Raw genomic sequence first — 21,752 nt, 5'->3', positions numbered from 1 at the left:
GAGGGAATGTATGTCACTTGGACATAATATGCCTGTAAATACATACTCAGTCCCTTTGGTGTAACTTGTAAACACAATTATAAAAGAGATATAAAAGAGAAGCAACACTGACTGTGTAAACGCTAACAGTTCACAGTATATTATAAATCAAATCTATATACATACACATACACACACGCACACTCTGTATATAGATGTGCGTGTGTGTGACCGCAATGCAGGACTACCCAATACAGAGGAGATGGAGAGTTCTTTTCGTACAAGTTCGATGCAGTACAGAGATCCATTTGCCATGTAGTTTCCTTTTCACTGCCATCCAAAAGACACACAAAGGAATGTGCTGGCTGCCTTTTACGAGGGAGATATCTCAGTGGGTTGCTTCTGCCCGTCTTTGCCGGCGCTAAGGTCAAAAGGCGCGCAGCCCTAGCCGGCCGGGAAGGAGGGCAAGTCCATCAAAGAAGCAGTCAAGCAGCGTCTGTGTCCTGGAAAGTGTTGACGCAGGGATACTGACTCACTCCTTTGAGAATGAACGCGACCCTGTAAGGATACACGCGGCGTTCCCATTCTCAGCATTCTTTTTAACGCTTGGAAAGCACAAAGGCGTGTTCAGAAAATGATCGGTGACAGCTCATTATTCTGACGGGTATAAAAGTGTATTGAAACAGATTCGCGTGTTGGACACCCTACAGCTTAGGTGAGTGCAATCAATAGCTCATTTTTAGGGTAACACGCAAGACCGTCTGGCCCGTTGGCAACACGCAGCAAATGGATTCTATTGTGACTGGATTCTGTTGTGAGGCAGTAAAGGATAGAGCTCCGTGGAAGGAGACTAACAGGAGAAGAATTTCACTCGAGACTGCCAAGCGAGTGAGTCACATCCGATCTGAGAAATTCTGGTCAGATGTGGGAGAGTGGGAGTAGTGTGGGCTGTACAAATACGATCTGGAGGCGCTGTGATCCAGCCTGAAAGCATTTTCTTGTGAACGCCAAGAAATGAAATCCAGCCACCTTGGAAGCTCCTCAAGGCTTTTCACATTGACGATGTGATGGGTTCGTAACATGCGCTTTTGCCAGTGTGGGCAGTACAGAGATTATGAGCGTCGCGTACAATGGTTTGTACGCAATGAAAAGCTGAATTCTTTTTTTTTTTTTCCTTTCAGCTTGTCCCGTCAGGGGTCGCCAAAGCATGCCATCCTTTTCCATCTCCTGCATCCTCCTCTCCAACACCAACTGCCCTCATGTCTTCCCTCACGACATCCATCAACCTTCTCTTTGGTCTTCCTCTCGCTCTCTTGCCTGGCAGCTCCATCCTCATCATCCTTCTACCGATATACTCACGATTTCTCCTCTGGAGGTGTCCAAACCATCCAAGTCTGCTCTCTCTAACATTGTCCCTCTGATGAGCTCATTTGTAATTGTATCCAACCTGGTCACTCCGAGAGCGAACCTCAACATCTTCATTTCCGCCACCTCCAGCTCTGCTTCCTGTCGTCTCTTCAGTGCCACTGTCTCTAATCCGTCCATCGTGGGCTGGCCTCACCACTGTCTTCTAAACTTTGCCCTTCATCCTAGCAGAGACTCTTCTGTCACACGTTCCAACCTGCTTGGACCCGTTTCTTCACTTCCTGACCACACCCACCGTTGCTATGGACGGTTGACCCCAAGTATTTCAAGTCCTCCACCCTTGCCATCTCTTCTCCCTGTAGCCTCACTCTTCCCCCTCCACCCCTCTCATTGATGCACATATATTCTGTCTTACTTGGGCTAATCTTCATTCCTCTGCTTTCCAGTGCATGCCTCCATCTTTCCTTCTCTGTACTTTTCCATCAACATCCTCAAGGCAAATAATGCATCTGTGGTCCTCTTTCTAGGCATGAAACCATACTGTTGCTCGCAAATACTCACTTCTGTCCCGAGTCTAGCCTCCACTACTCTTTCCCATAACTTCATTGTGTGGCTCATCCACTTTATTCCTCTATAGTTCCCACAGCTCTGCACATCACCCTTGTTCTTAAAAATGGGCACCAGCACACTTTTTCCTCCATTCCTCAGGCATCTTCTCACACGCTAGAATTGTATTGAACAAGCTGGTCAAAAACTCCACAGCCCCCTCTCCAAGATGCTTCCATACCTCCACAGGAATGTCATCGGGACCAACTGCCTTTCCATTTTTCATCCTCTTTAATGCATTTCAAGCTCCCCCCCCCCCCCCCTTACTAATAAGGGGGTAGTTCCCACTTCCTGGTCCACCACACTTAGCTCTTCTGCTCTCCCCTCTCTCTCATTTTCATCATTCATCAACTCCTCAAAGTATTCTTTCTATCTGCCCAGCACGCTACTGGCACCAGTCAACACATTTCCATCTGTATCCTTAATCACCCTAACCTGCTGCACGTCCTTCCCATCTCTATCACTTTGTCTGACCAACCTGTGCAGATCTTTCTCTCCTTCTTTAGTGTCCAACCTGGCATACGTGTCATCAGATGCCTCTTGTTTGGCCTTTGCCACCTCTACCTTCGCCCTGTGCCACATCTCAATGCTCCTCAGTCCTCTCAGTGTTCCACTTCTTTTAGCTACAATGAAAAGCTGACACTACATTGGATATGTTGACATGACAATGACAACTCACTGCATCGCTTTATGAGAATACGTAAGTGGCTATTTTGCAGTGGGGGCAATGAGGACAGTGCCCCACTGGATTCAGAAGATTTTATTTTTTATTTATTTATTTTTTTTTCTTGCTGGTCGATTCCTTCTCGCTAGGCCTTAGTAGTTTCTTTGCGTTTCCCACGGGTTTTTTTGAAAACCAAAGGTTTACATTTATATTCCTCTAAAAAGCAAATATTACTGCAATGATCATAACAAAACTGTGCATTGAGCAATTGTCTGTCCAGTAATTTGACAGTATGTTTGATTGATAGCATTAGAAATTGGATTTTGCCTACTCAAAATTGAAGTCCAAACATTCGAGTCACGTCAGAAACAAGTAACAACAAATCAACTAAGCATGGGAATGCTTGTTCGTTTCTTTTTCTTCGCTTAGTTATGTGCTAAACTTGAACGGCTCGTTTCATCTCATCTGAGGTCAGAGGCAAGTGGACGGTACTTGGGACGCGTTTTTAATGGCGTTTCCCCCCAACTATCGTTGGCTTCGATCATTTTGACGTGACAGTGGTGGCCTTTAAGTCGTGCAAGTGACGGCCAAGGCACCGAATCCACGGCCCGCCGCTCTTATTGACCTGATTTCAGCCTCTTTTGATTCCTTTTGATATTTTTTCCATCAGTGTGCAGCCTCCCCTTTTAATCCGCTCTCTCTGGTCGGTCTACAGCGCAGTCGCCATCTCCGTTTGGGTCTGCCCGCATCCTGGGAACGGTCTGCGCTCAGCCAGGTGACACTAATGCGCCCATTCTGCTGTGTTTCCTTCCAGGGGTCGGGGGCAGCTGAGTGATTAACACACAGGATGTGACCTTTAATCCACTCGCTGCTCCTCGGCACATTCATCTCCGCCCTGCCGGTGTTCAGCTGCGATAATGGTATGCTAATGAATGACGTGCCTTTGACATGTTGTCAGGCGGCGCTCGGAAATTCGCAAGTGACTTTGTTTGTTTGGCTATAATCGTCAAATATGACACCTGAAGCCGTACATCGAGCGAGAATGGGAAAGAATTCAGTTTGAACATGAAAGATCTTGTCTTTGTAGTGTATTCCATTAAACATGATTTGCAAATCATTGTATTCTGTTTTTATTTATGTTTAACACAACGTCCCAACTTCACTGGGATTGGGGTTGTCGCATTATTCTGTCCATTCAGCAACGTCAAGCCATTCACAAGGACGGCTCGAGGGGTCGGCGACTGTGTAGCAGAGGAGCCAACGGCGTCACATCTCAGCGACAAAAGTGTGAGTCCGCCCTCACGTGTCGTCTTGGCTCCGAGGCATCAGTAAGACTTCCAGAGTTGAATGTACTGTATATTCCTCAGCAAACCCTTGGCAATGTCTCTTGTAAGCCTGCAGGAGGTTTTTGTAAGTGTGAGTGAAACAAACAGATCCCTCTCGGGGTTGCCGAATCAGCTGAAAAACACAAATCAATAACTTGAATAATAAAGTGCCACATTGTGCACCATTTGCTGTTTTTGGCCGTTTTTCTTTCCAAGCTGTTTTTGTCCTTCACTGGCTGTTGGCCTTTGTCAGTGATTGTCCGTTTATTCCTGCATGACTGCAACATTTCACATTATTTCCAATGCTTATTGGCAAAGACGCCTTACTTGATGACTTGCACAAGACGTAAAAAGGTTTTGTGTAGCAATGCGCTTCGTCTGTGAGTCGTGATATTTAATTCACGCAGACAGTCGAAAGTGAAAGGTTGACATTGTTTAAAATATATTACGGCCCCGATCAATTAGTTTCACCTTGAAGAAATAGACAACGGACGGTCTAAAATCTTGCAGTCAACGGAACCGAATTTCTCCTCAATTAGTAGACGAACACGAAATACTAACGTAAATATTTGATTTACATCAGCTGGAAACTCAAACATGCTCTGCATGTACAACCCCAATTCCAATGAAGTGTTAAAACAGAATACAATGATTTGCAAATCAGCTTGAATTGAATGCACTACAAAGACCAGATATTTCATGTTCAAACTGATGAACTTGATTGTTTTTAATCAAATAATAATTAACTTAGAATTTAATGGCTGCCACGCATTCCAAAAAAGCTGGGACAGGCTCATGTTTCCCACTGTGTTACATCACCTTTTCTTTGAACAACATTCAATCAACGTTTGGGAACTGAGGACACTCATTGTTGAAGCTTTGGAGGTGGAATTCTTTCCCATTCTCGCTCGATGTACAGATTCAGCTGTTCAACAGCTCTGTTGTCGTATTTTACGCTTCATAACACATTTTCAATAGGAGACAGGTCTGGACTGCAGGCAGGCCAGTCGAGTACCCGCACTCTTTTACTACGAAGCCACGCTGTTGTAACATGTACAGAATGTGGTTTGGCATTGTCTTGCTGAAATAAGCAGGGGCGTCCGTGAAAAAGACGGTGCTTGGATGGCAGCATATGTTTCTCCAAAACCTGTATGTACCTTTCAGCATTAATGGTGCCTTCACAGATGTGTAAGTTACCCATGCCATTGGCACTAACACAGCCCCAAACCATCACAGATGCTGACTTTTGAACTTTGCGTCCATAACAGTCCGGATGGTTCTTTTCCTCTTTGGCCCGGAGGACACGACGTCCACAATTTCCAAGAAGAATTTGAAATGTGGACTCGTCGGACCACTGAACACTTTTCCACTTTGCGCCGGTCCATCTTAGATGAGCTCGGGCCCAGAGAAGCCGGCGGCGTTTCTGGGTGTTGTTGATAAATGGCTTTTGCTTTGCATAGTAGAGTTTCAAGTTGCACTTCCGGATGTAGCGCAGAACTGTATTTACTGATATTGGTATTCTGAAGTGTTCCTGAGCCCATGCGGTGATATCCTTTTCACATTGATGTCGGTTTTTGATGCCGTGCCGCCTGAGGGATCGAAGGTCACGACGGGCATTCAATGTTGGTTTTGGGCCTTGCCGCTTCCATGCAGTGATTTCTCCAGATTCTCTGAACCTTTTGATGATATTATGGACCGTAGATGATGAAATCCCGAAATTTCTTGCAATTGTACGTTGAGGAACATTGTCCTTAAACTGTTGGCCTATTTTCTCACGCACTTGTTCCCAAAGAGGGGTTAACCTCGCCCATATGTGCTTGTGAATGACTGAGCAATTCAGGGAAGCTCCTTTTCTACCCAATCGTGGCACCCACCTGTTCCCAATTAGCGTGTTCACCTGTGCGATGTTCCAAACACGTGTTTGATGAGCATTCCTCAACTTTCTCGCCACCTGTCCCAGCTTTTTTGGAACATGTGGCAGCCATAAAATTCTAAGTTCATGATTATTTGCTAAAAACAATCAAGTTGATCAGTTTGGACATTAAATATCATGTCTTTGTAGTGTATTCAATTAAATATAGGTTGAACATGATTTGCAAATCATTGTATTCGGTTTTTATTTGTTGAACACAACGTCCCAACTTCATTGGTATTGGGGTTGTTGGATTTGTATTGAGGGGAGGATATTTCATTCCTTGCCGCACATTAGTCAAGATCCGATTCTACAGGATGGAACAAATGCAACGTTACAGAGAAAACTGCCACACTGATATATATTTGCCTTTTCCACAAGTCACTGGTTGTATCAGTTTATTCAAATCATCACAACAAATTATTGTCTCTGCATTTCTCACGCCACAATTGGTGCGAAATACTGAGAATACATATAATCTAGTCAACATTGTACCACTGCACAAATCTATGCTCATATTTCCAACGGGTCAAGCGCAGTGGCTACATCGGCGAAAAAAATGGATTTGATCGTAATTAACTACGACATGAGAAGGTAACGCAAGAATGTCCCCTGTGATAATAGAAGGATAGAAATAATGCATCGCAGAGAGAAAGAGAGGCCATAATGTGGATTATTTTTTGGCAGGGTGGTTTTAATTATGTGCTGTGAAAGAAAGATTCTAAAAGGGAAATAGTTACACGATGACAAATTCTACACCAGTAAAGTTGAATGAGTTCTTCTTCCATCCTCTTGTGCACCCCACCCCGGTCCTGAGACCCCATTGCCTCATGACTCTGTGTGTGTGTGTGTCTATTCCAGCCTTGGTGGGAGCTGGGAAAATAGCCCCCCCCCCCCCCACACACTTACCCAACAAAGCTCTAAAAATGTGAGTGCGAGGTTTCGGGGGCGGGGGGGGGCCGAGAGGCAAATCGAATTAACCGGAGTCACTGAAACGACGGCAAGAGCCCATTTTTCCTCCTATTCAACTTCTACTGCTGAACGGCCTTGCAGTTGTAACCGCAGCAATACGCCTCATCGGCAGCGGAATCTTTATACTTTATACGAGCGGCCACTTGTCACGAGGCAGAGTTCGTAGCGCTCAATCGGAACGGTCCGGAAGGCCCGTAAAAAAGTTGGCGGACGCGAGCGAGTCAAGCCCACTAAAATGAGGCACAAGGTTCCGTGTCCCTGGACAGCAAAGAACGAGTACAGGAACTCAGACTCGCAACATTACCACATTACTTGAAAAAAACTTTTTTTTCAGGATTTCAAATTACCGATTGACATGAATTCATCCCTTTTCTACTGCTTAGCGCCGTCATTCTCAAAGTGAGGTAAAAGGGTTCTCTCTTGTGGTACACAAAAGAATCAATGCCCAAGTACAGTTCAATAGTATATAACTTTTTAGTACAATACGTTCAATTATTTCATTCAAATATTTTCCTATATTTAAACGCAGTGTTCATGTTCAGACTAAAGGTGGTCACGATGGTGGTACGTGGAAGGCTAATTACAAAGTTTTAAACAGTGTTCAGGTGGTACTTGGCGTCACACACACACACACGCACACGAAACAGCTGAGGTTCAAATCCGAAACCTTTGACTGTTTCCCTGTTGAAATGTAATCGTAGCCGTGTAACTATTGCAATGAGTCTGTCAAAGTAATGTCATGAATGACATTTTGTTGACTTCTGAATTTGGAATGAAGGCATCTGGCAGGACTCTTGGATGTTTCCTTGAAAAAAGTGGAATAAAACCACAGACCATTATTTGGTAATGAAACAAATATTTGTTCTTTACACAAAGAAACAAAACATGAAATGTAAATGCAAACATTTTTTGGTTGCACTATAGACAATTTCGACAGTATCACTTCACATGACAATGCGCCATAAAAAAAATAATAAAATCCCAAATTCTAAAAATGAAACTGTTCAAAAGTCAATGTTCTTTAAATGTGTTCAAGAGTGTAACTTATGAGTCAAACCTTTTCAAAATCTCAAACAAATATATTGCACCACAAGGTGGCGCTTCGATGTCGTATTTGGAAAACTGTGTCATGTTTGAGACTAGTAGGCCGCAGAGTTGTTATTGTGTTTGTTCTGCTCCAGATGAGGAGTTGGATGACGCTTCTCCAGCAAAGGGAACATTGCTTCCGCATCTGACAGAGTTACTTGGATTGCGTACGGCAAATGCCAAACTATGTTTGTCAATAAAGAGCTGGTCTTGCATAAATGAAGAGATTCATCCGCGTGCGTCTTTTCCGAAACGCAACGACTCGCGTGGCATACATATTTAGCTTCCAGTTGTTTTCGTCGGTACTGTAGGTGTTTTAATCTGTGTGACAAACAATTACACAGTTGCTGTGGAAACCTTTTTGAAAATGCTATGAATAAGCAATGAATAAAGCAAGCACACACACACACACACACACACACACACACGAACAGCCCGATCATTAGCTGTTCTTCAGGCACTTATGTCACACATTTATTCTGGTCAGACTACTTCAGGCTGGAATCCACCAGGACGTCTCATGTTGCCTATCGACACTTTCGTGTGTGGGGGGGGGGGGGGGGGGGGGGTCGAGCCTCAAGCAGGTTCGAGGACGGCACGCACACTCCACTTTGGTTTGCGAGCCCTGCGGCCGGTAAACGATCGCGTGAGAGAGGCCCGCGGCTGCCTCGCAACAGCTCACGGGTGACGCGGAAATGTCGTGGAGCGTAGCGGCGTAGCGTGCACGCTAACGCAGTTGTGGAGCACAATGCATCACTTTGTATTGATCCCGCCGCAGCGCACGCTGGCGTCTACGTGCCGTTTTGTGCGTTGGCCACGACGAGCGCTGCGATGAATGCTTGCGGCGCAAAGATTGAACGAGACGGATGCTCGGCTCCACTACACTACTCTCGAGCTTTGAATTGAAGAAGAATATCATTTCATATAAGAATGGGTGACAAACTCATTTTGATCACGGTTTCCCTTCGAGGTGTGTTATGACTGTGAAACCATATAAATGTATAATCGCCTCATTATATTATTATATACAGTATCCCCCCAAAAAAATCAATAGCTATTTTTGAAATACGAAGTCAAGGAAAACAATTTGATTTAAAAAGTGGTTTGGTAACAAAAAAGGCTTGCAAACTATCGACGTTATTAAAAGTGGAGACCATTTTCTATTTTGGAACAAATTTTCACAGGAAACACGAAGTCGACGCGCTTGATAAAATTATGCGGAGGGCCGCATCTGGCCCCCGGGCCTCAAGTTTAACCCCGGTGATGGATGCTAACTAGAGGTGGTGAAGTTGCTCACACGTACTGATCCTCTGGTTAAAAAAAAAAAGTACAAAAGCAAAAAATGACTTCACATAAGGTCATGGATAAGGAATAAGTCTCTTCTGGGAATCTGTTGCATTGCATTGTCGTCGTCGTCGTCGTCGTTGTTAATGCTCTCGTCCACGTTCCTCCGCCTGTTTACTCCCCCAAAACCTCAACGGATCGATCAATCGCGATCTGAAATGCGGTTGACATCACCTCCGTCTGGTTACATTTTTTTTTTACGCTATGTTGTCACCTGTGGAAGTTGAGAAAGGTAACAAGCCTATTTTTGACAATGTGATGAGTAGATGTATCCACTTTTTCCAATGTAGGGAGTCAAACTCAAAAAGTTGGCAGAAAAATTCATACTCAAGTAAAGTGCAGATACCTGAAAAACATGACTTCCTATTACTGACACTAATATGCAGATGATAATACTTTGTTTGGAATGTCGTTTCCATTTTGGTGCATTGCTCTCTGGTATGTTTTGCAGTACTGTGTAATGAAATTGAAGTTCACAACTGGAGAATGTGAAGTAAACATGCTCGACATCTGGACAACAAACAAATGAAATAGATGTGACATTATCTCATTTACTAACACTAATGCCCAATTCCATGTAGGGACAGTAGGTAATCCAAGGCTGTGTGCATTCTGGCCTAAAATCTTGCGGCTGCACAGGACCAATTGACATGACGCGCCAAACAGCCAGAAATCTAGACTCCTAAAAAAAAAAAAAAAAAAAGTAACATTCTTAATGGGGCAGCAGTAAAATCTGCACCTTCCTAACCTGAAGCCATTTCACTTTGACTGCCTGCCTTTCATGTCACGCCAAGCAGGGAGACTACGAGATCGTTTGTCAGCATGTCGGACCCCTCAGTCCGGGGGGGAGGAATGTTGTGATTAGCTTTCCTCTGAATAACAACTCAAGAGTATCGCACATCATAAATGTTGCATTTCAGGAGGGTTTGTGTGTGTGTGTGCATGTGTACTCCAATTCAGGGGAGGTGTCTCAAACTCTCATACCTCGGGATATTTGCACGGAGGCACATACGTTCACGTGGGGGGAGGGTGGCGTACGCAAGCAAAGGCGCACCCGAGCCGTCTCAAATTGAATTCCACTTTTTCGGCAAGGCGAGCGAGCTCCTCTTCAGATCCACGTTCCCCATCAGGGTCGTCCCCGTTCCAGGCGTTGCCCAGAATTCCGTGAAAGGTACCAGGCACGCCGCCATAGAACAAACTACACCGAGGTACCCGACAGGGATGTTGATGTAGAGCAGGGACCACCAAGCGTTTTGAAACTCGGAGCTATAGTACTTCTCGGGTACTGATTAATACAATGCTAACAGTTACCAGTGTGTAAAAAAAAAAAAAAAAAAGAAAATGCAAAAAATTGCTCAAATGACCTTGAATTTTACAAACCCCAATCCAAATCAAGTTGGGACATTGTGTAAAATGTAAATAAAAACAATATCATGATTTGCAAATTCTTTTCCACCAATGTTCAATTGAATACAATCCAAAAACAGGAGATTTAATGTTCAAACTGATTTTTTTTTTTTTTTTTGGGCAAATATTCTCTCATCTTGAATTTGATGCCTGCAACACGTCCCCCCCCCCCCCCCCCCAAAAAAATGCTGGGACAGGGGCAGCAAAAGACAAGAATGCTGAAAAAAAAACATTCCGCAGGTGAACATTTTCATTGGAAACAGGTGAGTGACATGATCGCTAAAAAGGAGCGTCCCCAAAAGGCTCAGTTGTTCACAAGTAAGCGCGGGGCCAGTGTCACCATGTTGTCAACAATAGCCCAGTTCAACAACGTTTCTCAACGTACAACTGCGAGAAGTTGGACGCCGCATAATATCAAAAGATTCAGAGAATCTGGAGAAATCGCTGCATGTAAGCGGCGAGGCCGAAAACCAACATTGAATGCTCGTGACCTTCGACTCCTCAGGCGCCACTGCATTAAGCAAGTTTTGGCGCAAAATATGCTGCCATCCAAGCAGCGTCTTTTTCAGGGACACAATGCCAAGGCACATTTAACGCACGTTACAACAGCAGCAGACATGTTGGTGACAATGATCGCGAGCTTTGCTAGTTCATCCACAGTTCTACCATAAATTAGAAATATAGATGAGTATTGTTGTCAAATGAAACGTGTTTACTTTATACCAGACTGCATTTGTATGGCTTGGCAGCGGCTGAGACTCGTTGCTTAAAACCTGGAAATGCAGTGTTGCCGTTCAGCTGAGTTGAGTGGGTTAGCAACCACAACGTGGGCAGGTTTTTTTTTTCTTTGACTTTTTTCCCCCCTAACGGGCAGGTATTTGAATATTATTGAACAAAACTCTCACAACGACAGTGATTTCAAATTATGCAATGAATCGACTCATTGTGAACTGCTAGGGGGGGGAATGCTGATGGGAGGGGACCTTTTATGTAAAACTGGCCTTCATAGACTGAGACATTTTGTGTTCAGTTCATGTTTGAGGTTTGGATCGTTATTGAAGGACATTCTTATGTTTTGGGGGTTGGTTTGTCGTTTGAAAAAAGATTGACATCAAAAAGAAAGGTAGTTGGAGAAAGATAAATAGGAGACGGAGAGAGAAAAATTCATGCTATCCATTTAAATGCAAAACAACAAACACTAGTCTTTTATGGCAAATTCGATTTTTCGTGTAAGCAAAATTGAAGTTTGTTGTCAATGATCAACTGTAACGCTACATTTCTGCAGAGAAGGGAAACATGCACATGGCAGTGATTTTTCAGGAAATATTGAGTTGGGCCCGCGACGTTGTCCCAATTTTGAATTTGAGTTTGACACCCCTGCTGTAAACTGCAGTCTAATGGCCCCCGCGTTTCCAGCAAATCCTGGCGTGAACGTCGAGAAGGAGAGGATGAAGAGGGCGGAAGAGGACGACGGGGGTGACGAGGAATGCGGGGGGCAGCGGGGGCCTCCAAGTAGGCCAATAAATAATGGCCCCGCCCCTTCAGATGATCGGCCCCCGCGTGGGGGGCCGGAGGACCACGGCGCACAATACACCTCTCGTACGGGACCCTCACCCGCCTCCTGGTTCTATGTGTTGCACATTCAGCTTTCAACATGTACGTGCGTTTGTTTTGGGGGTGGGGACTCCGTGGCAAAGACTTGGAAGAGGGCTGAGGAAGATGTGTGGAAAGGCTAGATCCGATCGCCTTTTAATTTCTAGCCTTGCCCCTTCGGCACAGATCCGAAAACAACTTTATATTCACTCATGTCATAAGATGGTGGTTTCAATGTGACCCACTTTGGCTAGAAGAGGACAAATACAAATTCATTCAACAACAGCTCTGCCTGAAAGACTCTTTTAAGGATTTTGATGTCTCAAATGTCAGCTGCAACATGTTAGCCTGCATGACTGCTACACTTGCCTGAACTCTTCTCTCTGCATTGTGTAAGACAACTTTGCAAGGAATTCTACTGCTATTAAGGCTTTTGTTGGGAATGCCACAAATGATGTCACAGGGTTCTTTGTGACCGGTGCATTATATTCAAATGTGCTTCTAATACTTTGAATCGCATATAAATGGGATAGCTAATAGTTGTATCCTATTCATGACAGTTAAAAAAAATACATCTAGAACAAAAATGAGTCACTCTACTTAGCTGTCAACACTCTGCAGCATGTTAATGGGTGACGGCACCAAATGAGGCACCGTATTGTCACCTCAAGTACGTCGCCACACAACAATAAGCACAGGCTTGCCAAGATTTCTTTTCATGTGTGGGGTCGCTTAAACTTAAAATTGAAGGAGAACGAGGAGAGAGAGAGGGAAAAAAAAAAGCAAGCCACTGCCCACCTCTGCGATACATAAATTGTGCCAAAATGTTCCTAAAAAAAAAAATCCTCCACAGTACGCTAGTGTTTATTAAAAATACTTTTATCAAATGTTATTCATACAGCAATGACATTTGACTTTGTCAGTGTTTCTTTCTAAGCCGATGTCCGCTTCGGATGACTTTCCTTGGCTCCAAGTATTTAACAGCTGCCAGTCTGAATCCGAACTGGTTCCATGAAAAAGGCAAACGTCACTTGAGCGACCAACTGTTGACTTGTGCGTTTACATTTTGCACAGCATTTGTTTTAGCAATTCGAAAAATCGATATGACTACAGTGTCACTCACACGGTCATTGACAGTGTCTCGGGCGGAACTTCGTACGTCTGCCAAAAATCCGAACCTGCAGGTAGTTGTGGCCACGGCAGCTTGTTAACGGAGATGATATGATGGTGACTTTCGCGTCTGCCAAAATTCTTAAGTGAAGGCAGCAGCTACAAATGACTACCAGATGCTTTCGGCTGTGTGCCAGAACACAGAGATACTGTACAAAAGGAACCGTCCCGGATTGCAGGTACAATACGTGATGACGATCTCACGAACCGTGTTCACAATCTCAGTCTCTGTTCGGCTGTGACAGTGTGTGGTCTTCCTCCACGGTGTGGTTCTCTTTGGCAGCAACTGAAGCGGCGGAGCTTCGCTTGGACCCTGTGGCCGGTTTCCCTCATGCTCAAAGCGTGGTTGAGCACATGGTCTACCACAGTGGCCCGAATCTCATTAGAGATGACTTTTCTCTTTTCTCCTCCTCCTCCTCCTCCTCCTCCTCTGGTTGTCTCTTCAAAGTTATCCATTTGTTGACCAATTAAAGCTGAGGCTCAAGGTCTTTTTGACGCTGCAGTCCTGATTGCAAATTGCTCAACGGATCTGAAGGTTTAGTCATTGGGCTGTGTGTGTTGTAGGGTGACGCTTTGACATTTTACTTGAGACGTGTGCAAAAATTGAACCTTGTGTGTAGGGTTTTCACAAAAAGGTCATGTGTAAGTGACATCGCAGCGTGAAGTAGTGCCAAACTGGGACGAGCGATTGGTCCAGAAGAAGATCCAGAGCTACGTTCAAGCAACTACACGGTCTCAAACACGACCATGCAGAGGCGCCATCTTGCAAGAAACATCCGTTTCCCCTCACAGGTGCGACACCCCTGCCATCATGTCAAAGCCAAAAGGTAAGCTGAGCTGCGACGAGTTTTGTTGGTTGCAAAAATGAGCATGCGCCAAGAGCGTACGTAGGCTTTTCCAATAAACTGCGCTTATTAGATTGCTGAGTGAAGTTGCTAACGTGGTGGCCCTTTTATGCCGCAACAGTTTTAACTGCGTCACAGTGGAGGTTTGAAGCTTCCGCTGTGGTTTCTTAGCATTATAATTGGAGTTGATTGAGAATCAGAGCCGAACAGAACAACGTTTCTAGAGGGGAGAGGGAAACAAAAGACAAAACACTAATTGCAAACAAGATGAGAAAAGTAATTCATTACATGATCTACAACAATGAAACATGAAATATGAGTGTCGCATGGGGGCTGTCGTGCTGCATCCTGTGAGGGAAGGACAGGACAAGCGAGGACAGGACAAGGACAGGACAGGAAGCATGCGGGACCAGGGTCGTGAACCCGGCTGGGATTGACTGTCAATTATAAAAGCCTACGGGACGAGCGTATGGGCCCCTTTACACTCCCGTGTCCGCATTGCATCACGTGACCGGCGCATTGCGTCGCTTGACACGCACACGGCAAAAACTGCTGCTGCGGCGATCATCTCTCGTGATTGGTCCGTTTTAGTCACATGCCGTGATGATGTAATCAGCGTTCCTCCCGGTTCCACACAGCACCTACGCCGCCGCCTTCTCGATGGATTTTGCAGCATAATTAAACGTGTCCATTTGTTCTAGCAGACTCTGTTCCACGGTCGCCATTGTTGTTGCTTTGTTCCTTGTTACGGAAAGGAAAGGAAAAACGGCCACAAAATGCAGAGGAAACTCCACCCTGTGGCGTCCTAGCCAATACCAGCCGTAGCGACGCCCCCGAATTGGAGGAGAACTGCAGCACGCGTGGGTTGCGCTCGAGTATAATGGCAAACTGCGTCCGGGACAGCCGCAGTGACGTCAGCGCGGTCGCCGTCCACGCGAGTATAAAGAAGCCTTATGAGTGAGGGGACTGACAGACGTGTCCTGTAATTGCTGTGCCCGCACCGCAGAGACCGAGGACCCCACCCATTCAAACGAGGGGTGCTCCAGCACCCACGGAACACGGGCGAGTCACCATCACACCACCAATACTCCCGGGGAGGTCACCGAGATCGGGAAGGTGTGAAGAAAGTCCCGCCCTCACAGACGCCAGAACTGCAAACACAAGAACAAGAGAGAAGATCCCCACCCCATGCATGTGTCCTCTCCTGGCGGCCGGGTTTTGTTCAGTGGTATGGATCGGAAACTGTTGGTCGACGGAGAGGAGGGGTGCGGGGGGGGGGGACACTATTTGTCGAGGGTGCGGGGAGGCGGCAGCTTCCCCGCTACAAAAATCCTAAATAATATGTTTAGCTTTTGACATTCCAGCTTTAAAATGAAGCTGGTTGGGTCGTGTGTACGCAGTCAAGGGCCAGCAGCTTTGTGTTCAGTAAATGAAAACCGCAGCTGCGCTTGTTGATCACATCTCATCTGTGTCAAATTTGACATGGTCATCCATTTGCCCACTTGCCTGGCAGCTCCCTCCTCATTCTTCTTCTACCAGTATACGGTTGACCTCTGCCAAGAGCTAAAATCCACGAAAATGACTTTCATAATTACCATGATTTTTTTTGTCCCTGAAACAAAACAAACAAAAAAAAAAACAAGCACGGGATTGGGAAAAATGCCATAAATAAATGAGGGGGGGGGGGGGTGTCTGCAGAAAACAGGCATAGTTTCCCCCCCAAAAATCTGCCAACAGGTGAATCCCGAATGCGTGGGGGGGGGGGGGGGGGGGGGGGGGGTCGACAGTACTCGCCATCTCTGCTTTCTCCAACTTCGTCTCCAAAACATCGAACATCGGCCGACCCTCTGATGAGCTCATTTCTAATCCTCTCCAACATCTTGATTTGCTCGGCTTCCTGCTGTCTCTAATGCGTCCATCATGGCCGGCCTCACCGCTGTCCTCTGAACTTTGCCCTTCATCCTAGCAGAGACTCTTCTGTCACCTTCCGCCACCAGTTCCAACCTGCTTGGACACATTTCTCCACACTCACCATTGACCCCAAGTCCTCCACCCTCACCATCTCTTCCCCCTCACCCATTTATGTATTCATGTATATTCTGTCTGTCTTGGGCTAATCATTCATATTCTTTCGAGCACACGACTTCACCTTTCTAAATGCTCTCCGACGACTCCTTGTTCTCACTGCAAATCACAATGTCATCTGTGAACATCATGGTTCATAAGGGATTCTCGTCGAAGCTCATCGGTCAGCCTATCCGTCACCATTGCAAACAGGAAGGGGCTCGGAGCTGATCCCTGATGCACTCCCACCTCTACGCTAAACTCCTCTGTCACACCCGACGACGGCCACTTCAGTGACTAAGTGATATGACAGAAAAATGATCATGATTTGTTTTCATATCATTTGATCCCTATTAATTTGAAAATTAAACCATTCATACTGAAAATATTGTTTTATTAAAATGAAATAAAAAAAAAAAAAATGAAAAGATGAACAGAAAAATCTTTTAAATCTTTACCCAACGGTACAAAATGTAGGCAAATAACTAATGGTGACGTAGTTTACAGTCTTGACAGCGTTTTTACAGGCATGAAAGATCCAAAATGAAAATGAATCTACCTTAAAATGTATCCAGAAACACTACAACCTTTAAGTTATGAAGCAACATATACTTGCAAACGTGCATCATCTTTAACAATATAACAATACTGATGACATAGTTTTTGCTGACAACAAGAGAGGAGAGAAGAAAGAGCGGGGAGTCAAGAGGTTCATGTCACCTTTCTGCCAGATTTTGCATTTGGAGGCAGCAAATGCCCCACTTTGAAAGCATGCCAGCCAAGCTGCCAAGTGGACACGTTTGAAGAAGCAACATTTTCTACAAGATGGCTTCACAAGACTCACTTGATTGACATGGGGCTGCTGAAACCTCTTCAAAACTCCAATAAAACACCGCACAGCCGTGCAACTTTCCGCACCTTCATGTCAACTATTTTCTCCGTATTTACGCTGCACGTTTGTATTACTCGACCGCCCCTGCTACTGAAATATACTTCCAAATGTTCCCTTTGCGTGGGAAAATGAGAGCGGCCGAGTGCGTGTCGGACAAATGCATCTATTGATTGGCTCTCAACAGACAACGCGATAGACCAGAGCGACTGCTCAAATTCAATGATCATTACGTTTCCGCGACGATCTCCACGGACAGCATGATTTATTGCACAATGTGTGAGGAAAAGGTGAACAATAGATCCAGTTTCACTTTCCACTCGCTGCACGGAAATGTACTTGAAAGCGTCTCAATTGTGAGAAGGCATCCCTGCGGTGCCCTCGCTCGCATTCCCGTGGCCTTAAGGAGCAGCTGCTGCTTCACATCCAGCAGCGGCCTCGCACATTACTTCGGCGTGGTTCATTTCCACGATGGAAAACGCAGATGAAGTTTGGATGTGTATATTTCTCCATTCACAATGGTTCTGTGCAGTGTGCATTTGTAAAAGGAGAAACACAAAAGGACAAAATGTGTCACAGTGCAGATGCTCGAAGCATTTACACCCCCTCATTCTTTATACATTTTTTTTTTTCCTATCCTCATCTGCAATTATTACATGCTGCCTCCCTGCAAAGCCTTTTTTTTTTTTTTTTTTTTTTTTAAAACAACCACTAATATTGTAATGCAAGGTAATGTTTTTCCAGCTTTGGTTCGTGCGTTTTTTTTAGGCAGAATTAAATGTAGCCCTTTCCCATTTCAACCCAAACAGCTTTGATTTGAGAGCGGGCAAACGCACATTTTGAAACTGTCGTCAATGCATCCGAACTCGCACCCGTTGCAGACGCAGACATTTTAATCTGATGAAATGAGCACAATTCAGAATGTAAACTCCAACCAACTTAAAGCGAGAGGTGGGTGTACATCCTGGACGCTAAAAAACGATTTTGGAGAGTGGTAAATATAACCCATGAAAATCATCTAATCTACTTGATTATTGAGGGCCTCAATCATTGACTCTAAAAACTCCATCAGGCCAACGATTTATGTTTCCGGCTTTGGGAGCCATACTATCAGCAACACAAGCTCATTAAACACAGAGCCTTCCAACCCTGTGATTTGCACCAAACGAGGGAGGGGTGTCACAGGTGGCTGCCGTGGCAACCCCGCAGCCTAAGTGGCCTGTGTCGGCTTTCTCTTGAGCCTTGTTGCCAGCTGAGTGGCGGACCATTACGACTATGACCATGTTGTCACATATCTGTCGGGCCAATTATAGACCACTCGTGCACTCGCTGCTGTCGTCGTCGTCTCGCCACGCTGCACTGTTGTTGACCAATACTGGCCACTCACGCTCCAATTGCACACCGATTGAAGAGTATCTGCAACATTCGCACAATCGACATTGTCCCAGATTATCACGCTACTCGTCACTTTAAACTTGCATCCACTCCTTGAAGTCTCGGCGCCCTTTGCACAATGCTCATTGCACCGGACTATTGCGAGATTAGTCATTCAGTGCTAGAGGACACTGCACCTTTTTTGCACAATTGTCAACAATTTTTTAATTGTACCGGCATTACCAGCTAACTAGCAACTCATTGATGCTCAGTGACTGTTTTTCTCAATGTCTTTATTTCTCAAAAGTGCTCTGTCAATTGACTGTCTGTGGTCGTATTAGACCGGCTGCAAATTCCGTGTGTGTTTTTTTTTGGACGTACTTGGCAAAATAAAGATGAGCCTGACAAGCACCAGCAGGCTGCAGTCATGCCACTCGCTCCCAATTCCTACCTGGCTGAATCCAAAACCCCCTCATCCTCCATCGTGCATCTGACTTGCTGGTCTCGTCCATCTGTTGCTAAGGCAACAGGCTCCTCGTTTTCCTGTCAACACATGTAATGAAAACCAATCCTGTTTTCAGGGGTGGCGATGGGAAAAGCACAGTAACTAAAACACAGCCACCATCTGACTCCCACGATGATAGTTTTCACGCTGCCTTAAAAAAAAAAAAATCCTCCTCAGGGTTCAACAGCTCACACAAGGGGAAAAGGACTAAAAGGGGACAGTCAAAAACTTCACGTCGTTTAATGAAGAAACCGCTTGGCTTCCCTAAAATCCCAAATATTGGGACTATCGTAATATTTTCCGCGGTGGAAGTTGGGCCAGATGTCTGAGGCCGAGACAAGTCACAATTACAAACGCGGCGACACTCAAAAAATAAAACTACATTTAAATGGAAATCAATTGTAAACAAGACTTCCTCAAATACTATACACATCTTTTGGACTTTTTGAACTATTTCCCTTAAGTTTGAAATGCTTTGCCTTTATAAATTGCAAATAAAATGAATCATCTTCGGAAATGGATACATTTGCAAATAGCAACTTAAAAAAACAGTTTCATACCTCAAAGAGTTAACTCGGTGCTAATCAGCAGTTCAGACAGCAGCGAAGAATCAGTTTAAAATGCAAACAGCAGGGTCCATCCTCTGGAACACCGTTCCCTTTAAAACCATGAAATCCACGAGCCATAAAAGCAACACTACATCACTGTGACGCAATGCTAACCTAGCTTCAGCATGCAACACACAAAGTCAAAGCTATGCTATCGAGGCACATAAACGGGTATGTTCAGCTAACAAACACGCATCCCGTTTGCAATGACAACACTTTGCGAGGCACGCACTCCTTCACCTTGACAAGCTCACAAACGAGGTCATTATCAGGACCAAGGTGAGTCCAGCTTGCCACGACGCCTTCTGTTTTGTCCTTCATGTTCGGTGCCTCTTTGTTGCACATTAACCTGATTAGGTTCACCTGTGACCTGCTCGCTCCTCTTTGTCCCGCCCCTAACGGAGAGGAGGTACACGATTGGCTGTCATGGCAACCAATGAAAATAAAGCAACACAATGACCGAGATTGGCCTGAACAATAGTGCCGAGCAGATCAATCCAAATATCGATCGTATCGATACCAAGTCGGTATCTGTATCAGATCAAAAATAGGGCGATGAGATCGATAGCGTAGTTTTGGTTTCGCTCTTGTACGCACTGCTGCGGTTTCGTCAAACCGGCGACAGCCGCTTCTGTCTCGCTTTGCCCCCCCTTTCCCCCCACTTGTGTTTCCATGTTGTGGCGTCACGTGACTTAGCGGTGCAAACAAACAAACAAACAAACAAGCCGCCGGCTCAGGTTTGCCCGCCCGCCGGCACATGAATTCATAGAGACACGGAGGATGAGGAGCGCCATGTGGCCATTATTTTCAGGCCCAAAATGACAACGGCAAGTTGTGCAATTTGTAAAAAGACAAAGATACAGTGGTAACACCACAAATTTATATAAGTACATGAAATTATGCAAGAGAAAACACAGAACGAAAAGCATATTTATGCCTTTTAACCAGTTATGAATATCAAATTGTCTTGATACTTTTGGTTTTATATTTGAACTTTTGTCATGCTCACTGATTTTCTTCGTAAAGTAATCTGAACTGAAATAACATCTGGAAGTGTTAGGCAAGGCTTCAGATAATCTTCAAATGGCTTTTTCCTTCCCAACGCGAACGGGAAGCCCGTTATTAGCCGAATTAGACCATCAGCGGGAGTCCCGCGCTCACTTGTGTTGGCTGTCTTGTTTGTGGTTTTACTGTTGTCGTGTTGTGTTTTTCTTTACAGTGAGCGACGAGCATCTATGGAGAGGAAAACGCTTAACGTCGATAAATCCCAAATATCGGGGTGATCGTTCTGACATTTTTGGAAGTTCAAGTGACCGTAGTGACATTTTGGCGATTGATATTCAGTGAAATGAAGCTATTTTATGCTTCCGTGACGCGTTTTACTGTTCCCGTAATTGACACACTCAGCATCCATGCAAGATGCTTTCAATGGAAATCTCAAATGACTTTTGGTTGCTAGAGTTGAGGCTGTAGTTCGTATTTTGTACTGTCCTGTAAAGTTAGCACATCTGCCTCACAGTTCTGAGGTCTCGGGTTCAAATCCGGCCTCCGATGTGTGGAGTTTGCATGTTCTCCCCGTGCCTGCGTGGCTTTTCTCTGGGTATTCTGGTTTGCTCCCACATTCCAGAAACATGCATGGTGGGTAACCGACCACTCTAAATTGTCCGTAGGTGTGACTGTGAGCGCGAATTGTTGTTTCTGTGTGCCCTACGAGTGGCCCGAAGTCAGCTGAGATAGGGGCCAGTACAAATGCGGTTGGGAAAATGGATGGATGCATGGAGGGTGAGGTTTACTATCAGGTTAAGAGAACTTTCCCCCCCCCCCATCGTTTCTGTGGGCTTTCCAACACGCATGCACAACCACGCCGAGTGGGAGGTGTGATGGCAGCGACATGCTGATTGGTCCACTATTGGGCATCGCACCACCACAGCTCGAATCCCCCGATCTCTGCCAGCTGTTCGGCTCGACAGCTTGAATAAATGAGCTCTTCTCCATGTTGCTTTACATCCAAATCATTAACCGCACACGTCATGTGTTCGATTTT

At 45.2% G+C, this 21,752-nt stretch overlaps 1 long non-coding RNA gene across 3 annotated transcripts; it reads right to left on the bottom strand.

Moving 5' to 3' along the window:
- Positions 1-13,097: 13,097 nt before the first annotated feature.
- Positions 13,098-20,039, bottom strand: LOC133475646 (uncharacterized). 3 transcript variants are annotated; one of them, XR_009787896.1, is made up of 3 exons: positions 19,661-20,039; positions 19,047-19,138; positions 13,098-14,488 (listed from the first exon to the last, which is right to left on the bottom strand). It is a non-coding gene; the product is annotated as an uncharacterized LOC133475646 (long non-coding RNA). The 3 variants fall into 3 exon arrangements; XR_009787895.1 differs by lacking the exon at positions 13,098-14,488 and adding an exon at positions 16,056-17,745; XR_009787897.1 differs by lacking the exon at positions 13,098-14,488 and adding an exon at positions 16,056-16,272.
- Between the last annotated feature and the right edge of the window lie 1,713 nt (positions 20,040-21,752).

The sequence above is a fragment of the Phyllopteryx taeniolatus genome, chromosome 3 (assembly GCF_024500385.1).
Source record: "Phyllopteryx taeniolatus isolate TA_2022b chromosome 3, UOR_Ptae_1.2, whole genome shotgun sequence".
NCBI classification, from domain to species: domain Eukaryota; kingdom Metazoa; phylum Chordata; class Actinopteri; order Syngnathiformes; family Syngnathidae; genus Phyllopteryx; species Phyllopteryx taeniolatus.
Note: the sequence above shows the minus strand (reverse complement) of the source record. Positions and strands in the feature narration are given on the sequence as shown.